The 7,622-nt window shown below is 44.4% G+C and overlaps 2 pseudogenes; both read right to left on the reverse strand.

The window, feature by feature from the left end:
- Positions 1-421: 421 nt before the first annotated feature.
- Positions 422-1,210, reverse strand: LOC103651645 (40S ribosomal protein S21-like; annotated as a pseudogene).
- A 285-nt stretch (positions 1,211-1,495) lies between these two features.
- On the reverse strand, positions 1,496-3,545 carry LOC103651646 (digalactosyldiacylglycerol synthase 1, chloroplastic-like; annotated as a pseudogene).
- Between the last annotated feature and the right edge of the window lie 4,077 nt (positions 3,546-7,622).

Below are 7,622 nucleotides of genomic sequence, written 5' to 3' on the forward strand. Positions count from 1 at the left end.
ACCAAATCATGGGTGCAAAAACACTAGGATGTTGATTTAACCACCAAATCAATGTTGCTTATTCAAATAAAAGTGCATACTTACTCAAAATGCATCCTCACGATCCTATAAAACCGCATAGTCCATCCATTGCCGCGAGGACGTCCTTCGTGCTCGGGTATAAAACTCGCGCTCCCAATCCCACACCAAAAGGACGTGAGTTTGAAGTAAATTCTAAGGGAACAAATATGTGAGAAGAACAAGTACGGAATGACAAGCAAAGCCAGACAAACTAAAACCTAGTCATCCAGCCAAACATCAGAATCATACCCCAGACTTCAGCAGCAAAGTCAAATCCAAAACTATCACATTTTTAGCTTCGTTTGGAAACATTTGTGAAAAACAACAAACTCAGATGGAACCCAAGTAACAATATTGAGTCTTCAGAATTAATGTACCAAGTGAAAGCACAACACTTGCATCTGGACGGTATGGATACATGAGATAAAACATAGCTAAAGCAGTATCCCTCAAGAGTCCATTCCTGGTGGAACTACATGCAAGACCTACTGCTTGATCTCAAACTTCTTCTTCTGCCACGGCCTGTCCAACGAGCTGTCAGCATCACCCTAGGCACAACAAAAAATACGTAATCAGAATCATAACCAACCAGAAGAATCCATGACACAGCAGAAGCAACATGTAACAATTCACTTGACTAACAGTAATAAAGACATAAACCATAGCAAGAAAATGTGTTAGTTAATAGTGGATGGTGGTGAACCTAGCAACACATAAAGATCATAACTTTGGACATCCTGAAAGTCAATTTAGCCACACATAATAAATTCTTTCCAAATCCATTCAGTCATTCACTGTGTCAGGTGCCAACAATGTGAACTCAATAAACACGGAATTGCAGTAGAAAGTTGCATGTAGGCATCACATCCTGGACTATCACTTGAGCATGGACAAACCCAGAGAGAGCAAACGTGGTGAAGTGACATTGTACATGCCATTCGCATCCAAGTGGCCAATGTTGATCTGGACAGAGGCATGATCCTTGGCAGTGATGATCCTATTAGTGGCCGAGCCGCAAGAACAGAAACTCAATATTAACACAACATAATTAACCATGCAGAGGGCAAAGGTTTAAACAAGTATGGCAAACATACCACTTCCTGGGGACGTAAAGGTCCACCGTCTTACCCTCCTCGTTCTGCATGATGACGGTTGGGGACTACCGCAACAGGAACTGAACAACATAGAAGGGAAGGATAAATCAGGCACATGGGTAGCAAATACTGAAAAAAAATAACAGCACTATGTACTTGCTATATCTAGGACGAAACAAAGAGATATGTTCATGACCATGTAAAAAATTTACTGGGGAATGACTCTAATTATGACACCCACAACGATCCAACAAAGCATAAAGAAGACTAAGCTATGCATAACTCACTTATGCTAATTCGCAAACCAACAAGAGGAGATCCCAATCAGGCATAGGCAAAGATCAGAGATGGCCCGGGGAAGGAGAGAGCACACGGACCTTGATCTCTCGAAGGTGAGCACGGAAGACCGAAGACAAATTAGGTTGTGAGGTTCTTTTATTATTTATTTTCCTACCTTGTTCAGGTTGAGCAGCCTCATTGTTCAGAACCTTTTCAAGGTCTGAATACTCCATGAATCTCTCGGTCGCTGCCTCCCACGAAAGGTTGTATCTTTGCTCAGGGGTTAGCGGTTGGGGTTCTCTATCCATTGCCTCTTTCACTCTCGCGACGATGGATGTTCTGCGCAGATCACGAATTTCCCCATTGCAAGAGCCTCTGCTATTGTTGTGCACATGACATCACTAATGCTCGGATTTTTGAAAACCTTGTACCTGAAAAAAAATACAAACAACAAATGGAAGCATCAGTAATCAACAAAAAAAGTGGAATACAAAATTAATTATCTTTGATAATTGCCTTAAAGTTTCTTGTTTGATACGTACCCATGGAGTGAATTATCAGCATGATCCCTTCCCTTGAAAAAATTTGAGACTCAAATCTAACCTCCTGGCAGTGGATTGAACTTCTTGCGAGTCCTTACCACTTCCGTATACATCTAACTTGAATCCTTCTAAGTCGCTTTTATGTTTAGCCATCAAATCTATGAGTTCTCTATAACCTTTGGACCAATAGTTGACATTTTAGCCTGTGCTCAAAGAAAACCAGAAAAAAAGTAGGGCTTCTATGAGCCGAGAGAGCTCACCAACTCACGGCTACGTCCCTGATAAACTGCGTAAAAACTCATTTGATGGATGTTCTGCGCAGATCACGAATTTCCCCATTGCAAGAGCCTCTGTTGTTGTTGTGCACAGGACATCACTAATGCCCGGATTTTTGAAAACCTTGTACCTAAAAAATACAAACAGCAAATGGCAGCATCAGTAATCAACAAAAAAAGTGGAATACAGAATTAATTATCTTTGACAATTGCCTTAAAGTTTCTTGTTTGATACGTACCCATGGAGTGAATTATCAGCATGATCCCTTCCCTTGAAAAAAAATTGAGACTCAAATCTAACCTCCTGGCAGTGGATTGAACTTCTTGCGAGTCCTCACCACTTTCGTATACATCTAACTTGAATCCTTCTAAGTCGCTTTTATGTTTAGCCATCAAATCTATGAGTTCTCTATAACCTTTGGCCCAATAGTTGACATTTCAGCCTGTGCTCGAAGAAAATCAGAAAAAAGTAGGGCTTCTATGAGCCGAGAGAGCTCACCAACTCACTGCTACGTCCCTGATAAACTGTGATGGTTCAGATCAACGATCAGACGACACAACCGCTCTACAAGAACCACTGGGAACGAAGGCATTTGATCAGCGGAAGGAACGGAAATGCGACGAATTTGTTACAAAGTGCTCTGTCCTGGTTCAGAACAAAACTTGTATGTAACTTTACTAATAGTTTACAAGCTACATTTTTGTATAAAAAACAAATGATACTTATTCCATCCCAAGTCCGACCGGCAAACTCTGTGCATGCATGTATGGACCTACTGAAGCTTGGGACAGGCCGGGGCAGACGACGTCGACATGGAACCTGAAGAAAACAAAGCAAAAGGTCGGTTTAGAATGTGTAGTGCTTCAGTCTGTGTTGTTGAATCTGGGAGCGAGCTACCACCACTCACAGAGGCTCGGGTAGCAAGCTTGCTTCGACGTTGGGTCTTCTTCCAACGGAGGCGGCACCTGGCCGTATATCATCTCGTAGCTCATGTCTTCGAAATCTACACTTGGTTGAGATCCACGGATGGCACCTGTGAGCCTGTCTTCCCCTGCTTTTTTACAGCCCACAACAGTTCGTTCAAATATGGGGGGGTCTCACCTATTATCTATAAACTGATACATTAGGTCCACTTCAACTAATACAGCTAGAAAAGAGAGATAGTTTAATTTGTTATCCAGCTACATCCCATATCAGATTTGACTCCTTTTTCTTTCATTTCATTAAATAGAATCTTTGCTTCATGTATCTTTCCACCTTTGACAAGGCCATCAATCAATATGCAGTATGGCATCTCGACACAGTACAAAGGATTATGGAATCATGATAGCATGTAATGTTGGTTAATTTCAAGGGACCGTGCAAGTATGCACATTAAGTACTTCTATGTGTGAGACCACATGTTTTGCCTCATCCTGTGCAAAACCTGAGGCTTCCAGTTCAGTTAGCAGTCCCTTAGCCTTCTCAAAGAGACCACATTTATAATACACACCTTTAACAAAGTGGTCAACATAACCTGCAAGTGCAATTTAATTTAGAAGGTACTCCCTCACTTCAAAAGGACAAGAAGTACCGAATATAGGCAAATGCGTCACTGAATGCTGGCAAAATAAGAAATAAGACTAAGTTCGAAAGATTTAGTGAAACTCTATAGTGAAAATGAACCATGATGGGCTTATCACGGGCAACAAAACACCAAACTAAGATTAAACACCATGGAGCTAGATTCAGAAAGCTAGCAATAATACAAAAAAGGCAGGCACACAAAAAAAGGGGGGCCCTGACTATATAGACAAACACATAGAATATTTATCGATGATGAATATTTTTTCCTTCTACTACCATACTCTAGTGAAGGTAAAATTAAATGTGTTCCTCTGACTACAGTCCAGGAGACCATGATACAGAAATTTCTCAAATTGTTTGTACAAAATCATATGCTGGAATACATGAATCACAAAGATATTAGATCATGCCAAGATCAACAAAAACGGTGTGTACTAACCAAGAACACGACCCAATCTACTGCAGCTCTTCTTCAACTCAAAACGCCGGTACCACCGATCTAGGTATTTGCCTGCCTCGCTCATCAGATCGACCATCGCCCAGTGGGCAACCGCGGACTCACGCCAGCCCGATTACAACAAATCGTGCACCGGAAATCGGTCAGGAACTTCAATTCCCCTAACCCGACAAGATGAGCCACAAATTCCGTCAACGCCCTTAAATCTCCTCTCAACCTCAACCAAATATGTATTGAAGGAAAGAAACCTGTTATTCGAGAAGAAATAGAGTGTACCAATCGAATCTTGGGTTTATGGCGTCAGGGTCGACTCTGGCATGGAGAAGTCACCTGTCGGAAGAGGTTTCTACGGAGAGAAGGGAGGAGCAGCGACGGTGGGCCAGTGGCCATCGGACAAGGGAATTGGAGGAACCGTGAAGGAAAAAATCAAACTCTTCATGTTTTGACCAATAATTAATCAAGTTGTAAGTATGTTCAGTGTATATACTAACAAACTCCGATATTTTTTTGTGTCACCGGATTCCGGACGGACTTCAGCGCCTCCGTCATCTCCACCACCTCCGCTTCGATCCCCCGGCCTCCCACTTCTAGGAATCGCTTTGATCGGTCCACAAACTTTTGATCAGGCTTGGCCGAGATCCCCGCCCAGCGTGATCCGCGAGATCCTCGCCCAGCGTGATCCGCGAGATCCCCGCCCAGCGTGATCCGCGAGATCCTCACCCTGCGGGATCTGTGGCTTCCTGCTGGGCGTGGGGGCGAAGCACGGGCGTGAGGTGCAGGGCGCCATCGCCGGGCGTGGGGAGATACTCCAGCGGCTAGGCCTTGGGCCCGCCGCAGAGCTCCTACGTCCAGCGCGGAGAGGCCGTCGCGAATGGGACCCACCGCTCGCCGTCCCAGAAGACGACCCGGCCGTCGGCGACGCCCGTGTACGGCCCTGCGGGTCGAAGGCGACGCTCTTGGGCCCCTGCACCTCGGCGTGGAACCGCACCTCGGCTCCACGGAGCCGCTCCCGTTCGTCCGCGTGCGTCTGCATCTCGGCGGGATCGAGGAGGTCGACGAGGTGGGACTCGAACCCCGGGAAGTCCACCATGCTGCCCATCCGGAGCGGGTCCATGCCGCAGAATGCCGCTAGCACCGCCACCAGCAGCACCGCAGCCACTACAACCGGCGACGCCAACCCGCTAGCCCGCTACCTCGTCTCTCGCGAGGTGGGCCAGAGGAGAGGGAGGCGTCCGCGCCCGTTGCGGAGAGGATGGAAGGGGCGCGGATGGGGCGGAGGAGACAGAGGCATCAGTCGCCCGAGATGCTCGAATGCTCCCCATGGATTTGGCTCGGATTGGAAGGGTGGATTTGGCTCGGATTGGAAGGGGCTCGGATGGGGCAGAGGCGTCCATTGATGGCGGCACGGATGGAGTCGCGAGGTGGGGCAGAGGAGAGGGAGGCGTCTGCGCCCGTCGCGGAGAGGTTGGAAGGGGCGCAGTCGCGGAGAGGATCTCGAAGAGGAAGGCGTCAGTCGCGGAGAGGAGAGGGAGGCGTCAGCCGTTGGCAGAACGTGCACCACTGGCCTGTGAACGCTACAGTAGGTACATAAGTAGTAGTAGAGATGTGTTTTGCTCTAAATTTTTATATGTATTTATCATACTCTTAACGTATATTTTATATAATTTAGCAACCAATAAAATATTCTGCTCCAACAGTAAAGTTCCAAATCTGGATTATAGGACACCCACTATGGTGTAGCATATTTAAGGTACTTGAAAAGGTGACCTATAATTTTTTGATCAAATTTTTTTAAAAAAATGTAGTGGTGAAGTAGTTTTTGCTATGTAGAGCCTGATATTTCAATTTAAGGCACCAGTTTAAAACATTGTTGGAGATGCTCTAATATATATGGCAAATCTATTTGTTACCCAGGGTAACAATTTGGTCGATCACCTCGCGCGCCACCCAACCGAGTGAGTCGCCCCCCGCATGCTTGTGCCCAACCGAACGAGCCGCTCCACCGCGTGCCCTCGACCAAGCGAGCCGCCCCCCTCATGTGCACGCTTCCCACGAGTCGAGTCGCTCCTCCTGCGAGTTGAGCCACCTCATGCACACTTGTCTCTACTCTGCCCCCTCCCAAGCCGAGCCAAAAAAACGAGATCGAGTAGAATCCCTTACTGACTAAACGAATGACCTAACCGTCATGAATGACTTAACATGCTCGAATATATTAATGGGCACGAATAACTTAACATGGGAAGTCATGGGCTCAAATGATTTAACGAATAACTTAACACATCTAAAATGACTTAATGTGCTTGAATGACTTAATGTTTCCTGTATACTGAAATGACTTAATGTTAACCGAATGCTCGAATGACTTAATATTGTCTTGAATGATTGAACTAAAAACAAGGGACGTCTAAGAAAACATGAAAAATGACTAAAAACAAAAATGACTTAATATTGTCTAGCTACTGGAAACTTAATGTTGCCTGGAATGACTAAATAGAAACAAGAAATGTCTAAGAAAACATGAACAACGACTGAAAACAAGAATGACTTACTAAAAATGACTTAATGTTACTTGAAATGACTTAATGTTGTTTGGACGTTAAAATGACTGAAACAACAACAAGGAATGTCTGAGAAAAACATAAAGAATGACTTAATGTTGTATGGACACTGGAATGACTGAAGAACAAGAATGACTTAATGTTGTATGGATGCTGGAATGATTGAATTAGAAGGGAAATGACTTAACAAGCACGCGCCTATGGAGCCGACGCGTGGCGCGGACGGAGCCGCGTGGGGGAAACAAGCGCGCGCAGGGGGTTGGTCCGGGTGATGGACCAATGGTTCATATATATATATATATATATATCACCCGGACCATCCTGGCGCCCGCCCGCCCGCGTGACTCGTTTTCTAGCCACATTAAGTCATTCCGATCAACACTAAATCATTCTAGTAAATATTAAGTCATTTTTAGAAAACATTAAGTTGTTTATTGTACTCGGCCAATTTTTGTGGCTTTTCTTAGACATTTCTTATGTCATTGGTTCAATCATTCGAAAATATATTAAGTCATTCTAGCGTCCAGATAACATTTAAGTTATTCTAGGTAACTTTAAGTCATTCCATAGTCTAGGTAACATAAATATTTAAGTCATTTTAGAATTCCAGGTAACATTAAGTCATTCCGGAGTCTAGACATTAAGTTGTTCTAGTAAACATCTAGGCAACATTAAGTCATTTTAGTTTTTAGGCATTTTTCATGTTTTCTTATTTTTCTGTTTTTAAGTCGGTCATTCCTATTTTATAGGAAACATCAAGTCATTTTTAGGGAAACATTAAGTCACATTT

This window comes from Zea mays, chromosome 3 (assembly GCF_902167145.1).
Source record: "Zea mays cultivar B73 chromosome 3, Zm-B73-REFERENCE-NAM-5.0, whole genome shotgun sequence".
Lineage (NCBI taxonomy): Eukaryota > Viridiplantae > Streptophyta > Magnoliopsida > Poales > Poaceae > Zea > Zea mays.